The following is a 15,102-nucleotide window of genomic DNA, read 5'->3' as shown; positions in this document are numbered from 1 at the left end:
ATCTATCTATCTATCTATCTATCATCTATCTATCTATCTATCTATCTATCTATCTAATCTATCTATCATCTATCTCGTTTAAATAACGAAGTATATAAACATTAACTGGAATGTGGCGAGAGAGGGAGGGACGGAGGGAGAGGAAAAACTACGACTCCCGTGATGCTCTATGCCTCGGCTTGCCGCAGTCGAGCGAGCCTGCGGCTGCGGAGTATATAAAAGCAGGCATGGCTCGAGCTCGGGCAGTGGGAGGGAGGTGGGCAGGGCGCGCGTTTGGCTGGTGCGCTGCGAGAGTTCGTCTCCTCCGGAGCTGCTGCTTGGGCGGCGCTCGGCCGCCGGGGTCCGGCAGGAGGGGCTTGGCGGTTGGTGGAGGGGACCTCTCGGCGCCTCCTCGATGCTTCGGGATCCCGAGAGCGGGCTGCTTCTTCCAGCCTCTTTCTCTCCCGGGTGCCTGGATGCGCCGGGAGCTGCTCTCGCTCTTTTGGGGCTGGCCCGGAGAGAGACAGAGAGCGCGCGCTTCGCCGGGCACAAATCGCGGGGGATCGTGCGCATTTCTCGGCTGGCTCCTGCAGGTCGGCAGAACCCCTAAACCCCGAGTGTCTGCCAAGGATGGGATGCGGGTTATTATGGCCCCCACGACCTGGACGCATCTTCCCCGTTGGACAAGGAAGGACCTCGCTGCGTTGGATTTATGCCTCTGGGATGTTCAAGCATCGCCCTTCCGGGAAGAGGGCATCTGCTGGAGAGGAGGGAAGATGCTGGCAAGAACACCTGGGAGAACCTGGCCCCTTGGTCTCCCTCGGGCCTGGATTATTGTGGTACCCCTGCCTCGCAACGATGGTTTTTGCGCACCCCTGTTGGGCTTGGACACCTTTGCCTGACGCAAAATCCGGTGCGTTTTGGAGCTGATCTGCTTGGTGCCCTCTCCGTCCCCGCCTTCATATTTGGAATATAATTCTTGCTGCGCTTTTCGCGGCAGCCCCTCTCCACATGGGGGATGCTCTCCAGGTAAGTTTCCTGTTTGCCGTCGATTGCTTTGGATTCTCTGGGAAGCGGTGGCGTGAGGATGAGGGGCAGCTGGTGCTCTTCGTCTTGGCATCTCGGCTCCAACGTGGGTGATGGAGCGCTTTCTGTTATTATTGGATTTTCAACAGTTCTGCCAGTGATTGTTTTACATGCACCACCAATGTGTATGGATGTACGTGATGCTCTTAAGGAGACATCGCCAAACTGGGAATAATAAGCGGGCGAATCCCCAGCACTGTGATGAGGGTGAGCGTTAAAATCATTCCCCTTTCTCTCCCTATCGCGTTCCAGGAAGTTTCGCTTTATTATCGCTTTGCATTCAGGGCCCGTTACTTGAAGGCTTGTATTAGCGAGGGAACAGCGCCTACCCACCGCAGGGAAGCTCCAGGCAGCCCGCAATCCGGTGAGATGGAGCCGCGAATGAATACAGACGAGCCTTGCGCGCGCTGACTGGTGCAATTCTGGGGTGTTTTGTTTTGGGGCGGCGAGGCGAGCGAGTCATGTAGGAAATGGCATCTGGGGAGAGGAAGTGCATTATGTGCCTGGCGGTGGGTGTGAGGATGAAACGCACCTGTCCTTTGGGGAAAGTCCTGTGCAATGTGTATGGCTTATCCGTGCACGTAATTCAAAAGTGTTCACCTTTTTGGGGGGAGGGAGAACCTTGCATAATATTTCCTTCTTCCCTTCTTCCTTGTTTTTCAAAAATAAGATCTAATAAAAAGCATGCATGTACTGGAGTTGTTGGAACGGTCATGTCCTGTTATGCAGGCGAGCGAGCCCAGTGGCTTGATCACAAAGCCTTGCAGTTCTTCCGTAGATGCACACATGCAATGCTTTGTCTGCTTGTTCCCCCAACACAAATTTTGGTTGTGCCTCCTTTTCCAACACGGGTTGTTTTTTTCAGTCTCTTGTGCCTCCTTATTTTGTCCCTGGGGGCACAGGTGATGTTAACCTTGCTCTGTAACTTAATACTGAGTCCTTCATCTGTGTAAATGGGCTCTAATGGTTTGCTTTAGGCTGCTCTCTTCTATATAATCAGCCTTTGTTTTCATTAGGGTAGCCAATATGCTCTTTGTTTTTCTTCCTTCCTGGGTGCCTCTCTGATCTCGGGAGTTTCTTCCCACTAGGACATATTTCATGCACCCTCTAGCCAGGGTGTGCAAAGCTAGAATTCCCTCCTCAGCCTTCCTCTATGTTTCAGTGACTCACCTGCCCAAGAGGCAGAGGCAGTTTATCTTGTTCCCTGACAGCACTACTAGCTCCATAGTGAGGTTTACCGGCCCCTACGCTTGTACTGGGATGCTACACACTGCCTCACCACCGCAGCCTTTTTATAGAGCTCTTGTGGGAACTGGTGCAATCTTGTCGCCCATGAATCTTATTTATGGCAAGAATGCCTAAACCACATTTCTTAGCTTGACAAGGATCTTGGATCGAATGTCTCTTTTGCACTGCTTCCCTTCCTTTCACCATCACTTGTGCCTGTTCTTGCTTCTGGGAGCACATTAGCGAAACCTGATTTGAATGATCTTATAGGAGCCATTTGCTCCCAAGGCAGCTCCAAATGTCCGTTAGATATGCATAAACATGTTTTAGTCTCTTGCAGTGGTGTGAATGCATTTCTGTCCTCTCAGATTTTTTTACATTTGTCGTCTCCCAAGACAGAGCATTTATGTTTTCAGTGGTGGTGGAGAAGTCAGTAGAGCTGACTGGCAGGAAGGTCATAGGAGGTTAGATACAAGGAAGAACACCCAAATCATTCAAGGTAGATAGATTAGTGCATGGTTTACTTTGTATGGCAGACAGCTCATCCAACTCTCAAAGCTCACATGTCTGAGATTTCAGCCCCTGCAGGAATGCACTCATTTGGGAAGTGTGTAGACCACCTTGAAGGAAAGGTGGTGTAGAAATGTAGTAAAAAATAAAAGGGTCTGTGTTGTCAGTGTAATCTTTTAGGCAATTCCAGCATGATAGTTTCCTTTCCATCACTGTACTAATTTTTTTGGGGGGGGGATTGGAACATCATTTCTTGTATTTCAACTGCAACCTTATAGTGAAAATGAATGAGGCTCACGTTCCCACACAAGTACTTGAGCAATGGAAATCAACGTTAAAGAAACTGTAGGATCATCTCTGTGTGTTTCATCAGGAGGAAGATGAAACTTCTGGCAGAGCTATGATGGTCTTTGCCTTGGTATGGGGATTTGGGCAAGCTAACATCATTTAAAAAAAATGGGATCCAGTGGTGACACTGGAACTTGCACATTGTTGCAGTTTGTGTGATGTGACCATTAGCTTGTGTTAATCACAACAACAAAATTCTATGTTTGAGCAGAAGCATACAGCAGAAGCGGAATGTCTAACTCTGAATATACATTCATTCAGATGCATATTCTAATAAATATGCATTTATTCAGATGTATATTGCAGTAAAGGTTTATCATCCATACATAGTTCTGTAGCAGCAATCTCTCTCTCTCTCTCTCTCTCTCTCTCTCTCTCTCTCACACACACACACACACACACACACACACACGGGTTTATAGATGCAATCTTTCTCATGGGAATTCGAGTGGTGCTATCAGTTTTATTTCCTCCTTGTCTGTGAATTGCATTCACTCTGACATTGTAGAAGTCTTTCTGCATGTGTGTGCATGCTCATAACCTCACGTCAACTCTCGGTGAAATATATTATCTCCTTTCTTATTTTGCTTCTGTAAATAAAGGCTACACCCCTCTGGTCCTGTGTTGGACAATTACAAAGGGATCGGGGCAAATCCTTTCCTAAGACATCTAGCATAAAATATGTTCTGGAAATGACGCATGAGATAACTCCGCAGTAAGCAAGAAGCGAATCTTCTGGACTTTAGCCTGGGTGCTGTGTTTAATATCTCCCCTTTTCAAATGGGTGTATCATACAAACTATGGTGTTATGCTTTAGCAACCATCACTTGGGTTCAGCAACATTTCTGGACAGTAATGTCTTGCTATCCCACCAGCCTGGGGTAGTTTTAAGAAAGGTAATCAACAGCCCTGTAAGCACTTGGGAGAATATACCCCAAAGCAGTGCTGTTTTTCTAGAAAAAGAGGTGCACCTTCCTTGTTCTCTTATAAGGGCCATGACTCCCACCTGAGAGGTTCAGGTGAATTCCGGCTGAAAAAAAGCCCTGCGCCCCCAAATGAATATTCAGGTAACTTGAGAAAATAAAGAAAGCCAAAAAACCAAACAATCCCCAAAACACTTTCTCTCCATTTATTTTTGTTGCTATTGCTCATTTTCTTCCCTAATGTAGCCCTCATAATGCAAGCTTTGTTCTAGTTCCATTCATCTCCTCGCCACCCCAATTCAGCCTACAAATGTGTGTGACTAGAAGGACACCCTTCCATAACTGCAATATGCAGTGCTGTTGGTCATAGAATCGTAGGGTTGGTAAGGAATGTTGGAAATGTAAAGAAAAGGAAGGGAATTTTTATCACATGTGGTGGAAGTGCAGTAAGGTAAAAGCTTACTGGGACAGTGGTACCTCGGGTTACAGACGTTTCAGGTTACAGACTCCGCTAACTCAGAAATAGTATCTCAGGTTAAGAACTTTGCTTCAGGATGAGAACAGAAATCGTGCTCTGGCGGCGTGGCGGCAGCAGGAGGCCCCATTAGCTAAAGTGGTGCTTCAGGTTAAGAACGGACCTCCGGAACGAATTAAGTACCGTATTTTTCGCTCTATAAGACGTACTTAACTTGAGGTACCACTGTAATGCGTTAAAGATAATATACAAAAGTACATTTGTTAAAAAACCAGAAGCATTTTTATTGAGGATAATAGGTGAGGAAATCCTGAAGAAAGACCAAAGGCTGTTCAGGTATGCAACAACGGCAGCAAGGACTTTGTTAGCTCAAAAATGGAAGAAACAGGAGTTCCCAGCGATTCAAGAGTGGCAAATGAAGATGATTGAATATGCAGAGTTGGCAAAGTTGACCGGGAAAATCTGAAACCAGCGGGTTCAAACATTCCAAAATGACTGGAGTAAATTTATATGACATTTGAAGGATAATTGTAAACGTTCAACAACATTAGCAGGACTGACTTAAGAAACTTGTAATGTTGAGGTTATGTACTTTTTGACATATTTATTTAAAATTTGATAATTCAGATGGATATAATGTAAACAGGAAAAAATAGAAATACTGTGAAATAGAAATAATTTAGGTAACCATGAGGTGGGAGGGAGGGAAGTCAATAGCTCTTTTGAGCAAATAACAAGGCAAAAAATATAAAAGTACTGTAATAATAGATAATGTAAAATTCAATAAATATAATGGGGGGGGAATAGAACTGTAGAGTTGGAAGGGACCACGGGGGTCATCTAGTCCATCACCCCTGCAATGCAGGAATCTTTTTGCCTAGTTAGAGGCATTGAACCCACAACCCTGAGATTAAGAGTGTCATGCTCTACCAATTGAGCTATCCCAGAAGAGGAAGAAGAAGAAGAGTTTGGATTTGATATCCCGCTTTATCCACCACCCTAAGGAGTCTCAAAGCGGCTAACATTCTCCTTTCCCTTCCTCCCCCACAACAAACACTCTGTGAGGTGAGTGGGGCTGAGAGACTTCAGAGAGGTGTGACTAGCCCAAGGTCACCCAGCAGCTGCATGTGGAGGAGCGGGGAAGCGAACCCGGTTCACCAGATTAAGAGTCTACCGCTCTTAACCACTACACCACACTGACTCAGAAGAAGAGGGATTAATGTCCTTAACTCATGTCATGTGCACAAAGCCTCTGTCCGTTTGGGACAAGACCTGACTAACATTCTACGCTTTTCTCGAGCCAGAAATGGCTGTTCCAGAAGCTGTTCCAGAGCCTTGCCCTAACCTGCTTCTTAAAATATATCCCCTTAGCAATATTTGCAGAAATGGAAATGAGCAATTTTGACATTTGGTTAAGTATATGTCGTGCAAATTGCACATGAAGCTGCAAATGGTTCATTAGCATTTCATAGATCTGTTTGGGGTTTGCTTACATAGATTTGAAAACCAAACAGATGTTGACATTGTCATGGGAAAGTCTGTCTTAACTCTGTTTAGGAAAAAATGTTATGGGTGAAGCAGCTGAAGAGATAAAAAGTAAGCAAAGCAGTGTTTGTTAAGCAAACTTTCATACAAAGAGGAAGCTTCTGAGTTATGTGGTGCTTTTAATGGCAAAACTCATCAGATATCCTTGGTTGATTTTAGGTGTCTCTTTGATCCACAACGCAATGTTACATAGTAAAATCCTTGGCCCTTGTTTCCTGTTGTGAAGAAATTGACTTTTTAATGTGTCCAATTGTGTTGAGTTAAAGGAAATACAGAAAAGCTTTTGGGAGGATCTTGTTTTTATCTGTGAAAGTTTTGGGTCTTTGGAGCTACTTCAAAGACTGTTTCCTATACAAAAGGCACTTTTGATAATCACATTCACACAACAAAACAGAGCTGTGTCCGGATTGTGGGAAAGCTGCAAATGTTCTCTAGATAGGAAGCTAGACCTACCTATCTAAAACTTGTTCTAAAATACGGGCATTCTAGAGGGTTGCCTCTTCATCCATGGGCATCTGGAAGAAATCTGTGCAAAGGGATTCCTAACAGTTTAAGTGACAAACTGCAGTACAAGGAGAAATGTTAGACCTGCAGTGTGAATTATATAGATAAACGAAGTCAATGAGTACTGCCATGTATAGCTGTTCAGTAGAGTTGTGGAAAAATGGACGCTCCTTGTGTCCTTTTCCCAATTTGCCTTTTGAGATTCTAGAACAGGGATGATCAAAGTTGTGCAATTTTATTTTATTTTACTAGATCAGTGAGATTCATAAGCCAGGTTTTTGTCTGAATTTAAGGATCCAGAGCCCAGGGATTTGCTCTGAGCACTAGAACTTAATTTGAACTCACTGGCCTTCCTCACAAAATTTTGTTGCTGTCATTGATAAACAAGTAATAATAATAATTAATAATAATTTATTATTTATACCCCACCCATTTGGCTGGGTTTCCCCAGCCACTCTGGGCGGCTTCCAACAAAAGATTAAAAATACATTAAACGTAAGACATTAAGTGGGAGCCAAACCCTTGCCCATCTTCTTCAGATCATCCAGAGACCTTCTGCCCATCCAATCTAGAACATCACTGCTGTTCTTGACTTTTATCTATAATGCTGCTTGGGGGCTTCATGAGGAATTGGCTTCTGGTTCCATATGTCTGGGATGGGGAACCTGTGGCCATCCAGATCTTGCTGGACTACAGATCCCAGCATCCTTTGTCATGGGTTTCCCATGCTGCACACCTGTAGTGCATTGGTTAGGCTGGTGCTGTCATTGCCACTATCTGTCACAGGCACATAATGTTGGAGTGAAGCATTTTAGCCAAGCAGTGCTGAAAACAAATGCTGTCTTTTGAACAACTTCCACAACTTGCCCCTGCTGATTCTCGCTCATTTCTCTTTCTTTTAAACCCTGTTTGCACTATACAATTAAAGCAGTATCGTACTTTGGGGTCCCCCCCCGATAATCCTGTGGACTGTTGTTTGTTAAGGATGCTGAGAGTTGTTTGGAGACCCCCATTCTCCTCACAGAGCTACAATAACAGAGTGGTTTAATAGTCAACTCCTCTCCCAGGGAACTGTGGAAATTGTAGCTCTGTGAGCGCAAGAGGGCTGCTCTTGTTAGCATCTAGAGGTCATCCTTGGTCTAGAGTAGACCAACCTAGCCAGGTACCTTAGAAAGTACCTCCCTGGCCTGGCTGTGGATTGGAAAGAAGGCAGTTGATTGGCAGGGGAAGTCACTTTCTGGCAGGTTCCAGGCCTAATACTGATGGATGCCAACACCATCTCCTTTTCTGTATGTCTCTTGTAAAGACATGAACACCTTTGCATGGGTGTGAAGACATCTCCTTCCCATCAATGCCCCCTGGTGTGTACAGAAGCAGAAAGCAGGCTGATGCGAACAGCTGGGGAGGAAGAGATATGAAATTCAGGTGGGGGAAACAACTTCACTGTGCTGTGATGCAAACATCCCCTTTTCTCCTGCTGTAAAAGGTGCTTGCTGTGGATAGCGATCTGTATTCCATACTGCCTCCCTGATGCTCTGGCCATAATATCGTACTGGTAATCCCGCATGGGGGATGAGAAGGGGAAAACGAGTCCCTGACTTTGAGTTTGTGCATCGCTGCCAGTTTGCTCCATTCTCCAAATCCACTCCTCAATCATGTAAATTAATTAATTTTAGCATAAGACATTAGATATTTGGGGAGTTACTTGTACTGGGTTTTACTCATAGAAGACCCATTGACATTAATGTGAATCATTAAAATTAAAACTTAGTTGAATGCCCCCCGTTATATTTCCCCCCTTTTATTTTTAAAGAAACAGCCAAAGGGGGTGGGGAGGCTTATGCACTTTGTGTGTGGTCTAAATTTTAGAAAAGAAAGGAAACTTTCAGAATAATTTGGTGAGAGTTTCATCCATGCATGGAAGCAGGTTCCCCATGCAGGTGTATTGATAACATAGTAAGAGGAATGGGCAACTAGAGCAAGTGGAGAAACAGACAATCACAGCACACTGGTTCTGTTCCAGTATCCAGCTGTCAGATTTCAAGGAAATGCATAGCTTGTTCACAGTAATTCCTCCATCACTGAATGTGTTCTGACAATAGACAGAATTAGCTGGAATACAGACTGTTTTTTCCCTTTTCCCCAGCTGTGGCAGCTGGTATATTTTGTACCACAATAAAGGTTTTATCATCCAGCTTTGACAATCTCTCTTAGACCTGAACTTCACATTCCATTGCAAAGTTTTCACTGTGCTTTCACATGTACACGTAGAAGCTTTAAACATTCAGCATTCAATATGTTTCTTTAGAAAAGCATAGCTGTCCTTGTTTGGTTTCTTTCTCAAGTCTGGGACAAGCAAAGGCACCTTTTAATTGTGAAGGAACAGTGGTGTTCATGGGAAGTGTTCACAATAGCCCTCTTTCTCATTCTTGCTTGACTTAAATCTGGTATGAGAATTTGTACCTACATCTCCATGGTCCAAGTCGGACACTTTGTTCATTGCACTACACCAGTTATTACATTACTAATATATATATATTTATTTATTGCATTTATTATGCCTGCTTTTTTCAAGCTGCTCCATGGGGTATTCATGATTCTTTTTTTCCAAGGAGCCTTTGAGATAAACATTGAATCTGTAACCTATCTTAGAGTCACCCTGGTTGAGTGGAGATTTCAACCTGTTTGGTCCTAGCCCAAGGATAGGGAATCTGCAACCCTCCAGATGTGGGCTGCAATATCCATCATCCCTGATCTCTGGCCATGCTGGCTGAATCTGATGGGAGTTGGACTCCAACAACATCTGGAGGGGACCCCCCCCCCACTCTAGTCCCTGCATTACACTATCCCTAAATATACACTCATCTTTCTGGCAGGTTAATTTTTAATTGTCAAGATTTCATATCACATTTATGAATGTACTATATGGCCATGCACTCTGTAGCTTCTAAACAAAGTTGATCAACTTCCCTAGTAGCTAGAGGTGAGGGATGACCTCTTGACTGCCTCCTGGGATGTCCTGAACTGTGCATCTTTTGAGTACATTGTTCAGGATACCTGATGATGGCTCACTCCTGAAAAGTATAATCTCTCCAGTTATCTTTTGAGCTACCTTTACTCACCTGTTAGGGTCACTTCAGATCACACACCTATAAGCATTTTATTCAAGGTTTGCTTGGGTAGCCTTTGACATTGATAGTCGGTACTATATGGTAAGAACTGTCTCTCATATTTGTGATTAAGTGCATGTAATTCACAGAATCATATAATTGTAGAGTTGGAAGGGACCCTGAGGATCATTTAGTGCAACCCCTTGCAATGCAGGAGTATGCATCCTCATATGGGGATTGAACCTGCAACCTTGGCATTATCAACACCATGCACTAACCAACTGAGCTATCCAGTCGGCTATTATTATTGAATATTTCTCAACAATGTGTGTTTGCCTTCCAAAGTAAAAATATGTGGACTATGATAAATCTAATCTAGGAAGGCAGAAACCTGTTGCCCTCCAGATGTTGCTGGACTACAACTCCCATCATCCCGGACCATCAGGTCATGCTGGCTGAGGCTTATGGGAGTTGTAGTCCAATAGCAACTGAAGGGGCACACAGATTCACCATCGTTGCTGTAACCTAGTGTTTCCCAAACTTGGGTCTCCAGCTGTTTTTGGACTACAGTTCCCTTTATCCCTGACCACTGGTCCTGCTAGCTAGGGATGATGGGAGTTGTGGTCCCAAAACATCTGGAGGGCTGAGTTTGGGAAATCGTGCTCTAACCTGTTAGACAACTAGTTTATCTAGGCTGCTACTTCATAAAAATGAGCGCCAGTATTTAGAGGAGGTAGAGCTGGAATTTATAGTCAAATCTCAGTTTAAGTTTAGGTGCAGATCATGGTTCAAAGGGGCCTAGACAGTGTACTCCTAAATCTCAATCCTTGCCATAACCTAGTCAGTTTCCAGTGGCATTCACTGTGCCAATCACCAGTACACTGCCACAGGACAGTAATGGTTGGGTTTTTGTTTTGTTTTTTTACAAAAAAAAATATTGTACTGGCCCAAGAAATGTTGCTTGAAGTGGAGCCCAAATGTCAGCACTCTGAAACATCACCCTGTACCATTCAAGCAGCAGTTCTTGCCTTCATCTATTCTCCCTTCTCACATTCAAAGGTAGCAGTCTTGTGCACACTTACCTGAGAGCAGAACTTATTTTTTGAGCAGATCAGCACAGGATTTTGCTATATATTTCTTCACGCCCACACTCCTGTTCCATCTCTCTCCCTGAAAGTTGCCAAAGTCGCTTGCCAGATGTCGGCGGGACTCCAGCTCTCATCAGCCCCCACCCAACATGGCCAAAGGTCAGGGATGATGAGGGCTGGAGTCTAGCAACATGTGGAGGCCCGAAGGTTAGACACCCCTGATTTCAGAGGGAACTTTGCGACACAATAGGCCTATTCTGGCATTATACTAATGGATGAAACCAGTGGAGGAGGGGAGCTGTGCCAGCTAGCTCCACACTGATGCTGTGTAGACAACACCTGCAGTAAGAGAGAGGGAGCTTCATGCATACAGTTCTGCAGGTTTTTGTGTGTCTGAATAGCTTCAGTGTGATCTGGAACCTGAATGTACCTGAATGTGGTACTAAGTCAATGTGTGCACCATTAGGGGAATGGCTCCACCTTACCTGTGTTGATATAGCATTATTATTTTTTATTATTATTATTTAAAATTGATATACTGCCCTTCATCCAAAAATCTCAGGGCAGTTCACAACATTAAAATACAAGGGGAAAAGCACAGAATAAACAGTTAAACAAAAGCAAAACACATTCAGAAGGCCATAGAATATTCATCAGCCAAAGGCCTGGTTGAAAAGGGACATTTCTATACCAAAATCAGTCCACTGGTCAGTTATTGAGCAAGATGGGCAAATGGACATTGGCGGAGGAATGGGGGGGCGGGGGGAGCGCATCGCCCCCGGCACCATCGGGGAGGGGGATACCATCATGGCTGCCCCCCTGACGCATGCCATGCACCCTCCAACCGCGCTGGCGCCACGCCTCCACGGGCGGTGTGCCACACCCCTGCAGGCGGTGAGCCACACCCCCAGGACACGCATCACGCCCCCCCCAAATGTGTGCCATGCCCCCGCGGGTGACGTGCCACGCCCCCTGGGATGCACACCAGCCACACCCCCACCTCCTCCACCATGCCAATGGATGAACTAACTGGCATCAATCTCCAGGCTAGGAGGATAGGGCTCATATGTCCCACTTACTCTTTGTGGAAACATTTGGGTGGGATGTAGGAGAAGCTGCAACATCAGTCAGTAGAGCATGAGACTCTCAATCTCATGTTGGGCAAAAGATTGCTGCACTGCGGGAGATTGGACTTGATGAACCGCGGTGGTCCGTTCCAGCTCTACAATTCTGTGATTCTATAGTGCACTTTCCTATCATTGTAATGCTGTGTTTGTGTGTGAAAGAGAGAGAGAGAGAGATGGTAACAGATTTAGCTGTTGGGAACTAGATATGCTAGGTTAAGCTTTTTTCTCTGTGGAAGCAGGGACCATCCCAAACTGGAGAAACTTTTACCTCCAACTGGGAGTCCAAGCCATCTCCTCTTCAAATTCGTACGTAATCTAGGGAAACGTAAGTGCCTTCTTCAGCTGAAAGGGTTGTGGGGTCCACCTGTCTTGTTTTAGCATTGGAGGACAATATTTGATTAGCCCACAGCTGGAAGTGGGATTATTTCTCTGTTAACATTTTCCCAGAGCCCTCTCAGCCAGCTTCTTATAGATTTCAAGTAGGCTCGGTTTTTAAAGAAAGTACGTTTCTTCTGGACACACAAACAGAGGGGCTGGGTGGGTGGGGAGGATGGTAGAAAACCCTCTGCTTAGAGTCATGAATGAAACTCTTTCTTTTCCACCTACTCCCTCCCCCCTCCCCGCCACCGGCCACCCGAACCTCATTTAATGCTTCCTAAAAATGTATGGTGAGGGGAGTCCCCTTTTATAACTTATTCAATTGTTCCTTAAAGAAAAGGAGGAGAAATCCTTCTAAAAGGAGGGGAATGTGTTCCCCCACTCCCAGTCAGCATTGGGTGTCTTTAAGGCCTTGCTCTATTGTAAGTCCAGGACAGAGACCCTTCTGTGAGGGCCGGTTGGGATCTCTTCACCAGATTCCCCCCTCCCGCCTCATCTCAACAAGCCCCCATTCTCTTCTGAAGAGGGTCCCTCTGTCTAACGCCAAGTAACTCTTAGGGGAGCATTTATCCTCGGGCACTTTCCTCACAAAGCTCACTGGAGTGTCAAATAAACTCGTTCAGACCTGCAAAAGAGAGGACAGAGGGTGCCGGTGGCTGGGGGGGGGGGCGGGGAGGAAGAGAGGGGAAGGGAGAGAAACACACACAAAACCCCCTTTATTTTCACCCCTGCAGGGAAACAAATACAGACTTTGTGCTGGAGAGTAGCAATCTTAACAAAACAGAGTAGTGTGTGTACTAATATCCCAATAATGGAATGGTTGGTTACGCTCCCCTGTACGATAGCAGTGGATAAATTTGTCGGACAAGCCATAAATCAAGACTTCTTTCTTTGTGTAGCTTGTTGGCAAGGCTGAGCAAAGATTGCGGTCGCCACCACAGAGGTGGCTTGTGTGTTATGTGAATTGAGTTTTATTTGGGGAAGAGGGAGCTGGAAAATGACTTGTAGCTTTAGCGTGTCTTTTCTTTCCCCCTAGCCCCCGGCAACCCCACCAAAACCTGATGGAGAGAAGGACTCTGGAGTCAAAATTCGCCGTCTACCTTTTTACACTGAAGTATGCTATATGGTGGGATGCGGGTGGCACTGTGGGTTAAACCACATTGCCTAGGACTTGCCGATCAGAAGGTCAGCGGTTTGAATCCCCGCAATGGGCTGAGCTCCTGTTGCTCGGTCCCTGCTCCTGCCAACCTAGCAGTTCGAAAGCACATCAAAGTGCAAGTAGATAAATAGGTACCACTCCGGCGGGAAGGTAAATGGCGTTTCCGTGTGCTGCTCTGGTTCGCCAGAAGCGGCTTAGTCATGCTGGCCACATGACCCGGAAGCTGTACGCAGGCTCCATCGGCCAATAAAGCGAGATCAGCGCCGCAACCCCAGAGTCGGCCACGAACGGACCTAATGGTCAGGGGTCCCTTTACCTTTATGCTATGTGGTGATTGATAGGAATACAGTGGTACCTCAGGTTAAGTACTTAATTCGTTCCGGAGGTCCGTACTTAACCTGAAACTGTTCTTAACCTGAAGCACCAGTTTAGCTAATGGGGCCTCCTGCTGCTGCCGTGCCGCCGGAGCCCGATTTCTGTTCTCATCCTGAAGCAAAGTTCTTAACCTGAAGCACTATTTCTGGGTTAGCAGAGTCTGTAACCTGAAGTGTATGTAACCTGAAGCGTATGTAACCTGAGGTACTACTGTACTTCCTTGGGTTTATTTCTTCTCCCAGTATGGGTGATCTCTTCGTTTTTAGTGGGGGAAAGGTGTTTGTGTGTACCATAAACTGGGCTAATATCGCCGGTGTGTGTATTTGTGCTGTGTATTTGGGCACTCTGAGAAAGGAGGAGGCTTTGTCTTTTATATTAGTTCCTCACTTCTCACAAGAAGAAGCTGCCTCGAAGTGACTTTGCAAACCCATAAAGTACAAATCCGGCAAGTCGGTAATTTGAAATCCAAATATCTGGGAAAATGCAATCTAAACGGAACAAAATTCCCAAAAGTGCTCATCCGATAATAACTGTAAAGAGGGCGCTTCCTACCTGCCACCCGACAAGGCCTGTGTGAAACGAAAGAATCAGGTTTGCCTCCACTCTATGGTCCACTGCATATAGCAGGTAGGGTTGGATAGGAGAATAACTGATCCTCTCTGCATGCTTTGTGTACGTTTCCTGTGTCCTCTGTTTGTGAGTGCATGCCCCACCAAACGAACAAGTCCCTTCCCTGCTTCCCTGTGACATTGGGCTGAGAGTGGGGATCATGACAGCTTTGTTGTGGGGCACTATCCCTCACCAGAGGAGGGATCAGGGTGGCAGCAACCAGTTGGTGATGGTAGGAAGTGGTTGTATTTATGGGAGAGTCCCTGGTCAGGTAGAAGGCAAAGAGGTTGCTCCAAAACTTCACTGCGTCATGACATCGTAAGTATTGTGCGGATGGACTAGGAAGGATTGGCTTAGTTGTGTTCTGAAGCTCGACTCTGGCTCCTTTAGCCTGTGCTTTTCTTCAGGTAGCTCTGTTGAAGCCTGATGACTGATTATTTGATTTCTGTACCAGTTAATATGTTAAAAATATATCTAAGCAGTCTGAAGAAAAGCAACAACCACAACAAATATATTACAAAAATACAGTGACATATAAAAATGTTACATTAATACCAAGTTAATAATATACAGTGGTACCTCGGTTTACAGACGCTTCAGGTTACAGACTCTGCTAACCTGGAAGTAGTACCTCGGGTTAAGAACTTTGCTTCAGGATG

At 45.4% G+C, this 15,102-nt stretch overlaps 1 long non-coding RNA gene across 1 annotated transcript in view; it reads left to right on the top strand.

Moving 5' to 3' along the window:
* The first annotated feature begins 227 nt into the window (after positions 1-227).
* The window catches only part of LOC114588489 (uncharacterized), a 103,636-nt gene continuing 88,761 nt past the window's right edge, over positions 228-15,102 (top strand). Inside the window, exon 1 of the long non-coding RNA XR_003704471.2 lies at positions 228-1,008. This is a non-coding gene — a long non-coding RNA (uncharacterized LOC114588489). The remainder of the gene's footprint in view (positions 1,009-15,102) is intronic.

The sequence above is a fragment of the Podarcis muralis genome, chromosome 2, assembly GCF_964188315.1.
Source record: "Podarcis muralis chromosome 2, rPodMur119.hap1.1, whole genome shotgun sequence".
NCBI classification, from domain to species: domain Eukaryota; kingdom Metazoa; phylum Chordata; class Lepidosauria; order Squamata; family Lacertidae; genus Podarcis; species Podarcis muralis.
The sequence above is the reverse complement of the archived record's forward strand: the minus strand, read 5'-3'. Positions and strand labels throughout refer to the sequence as shown.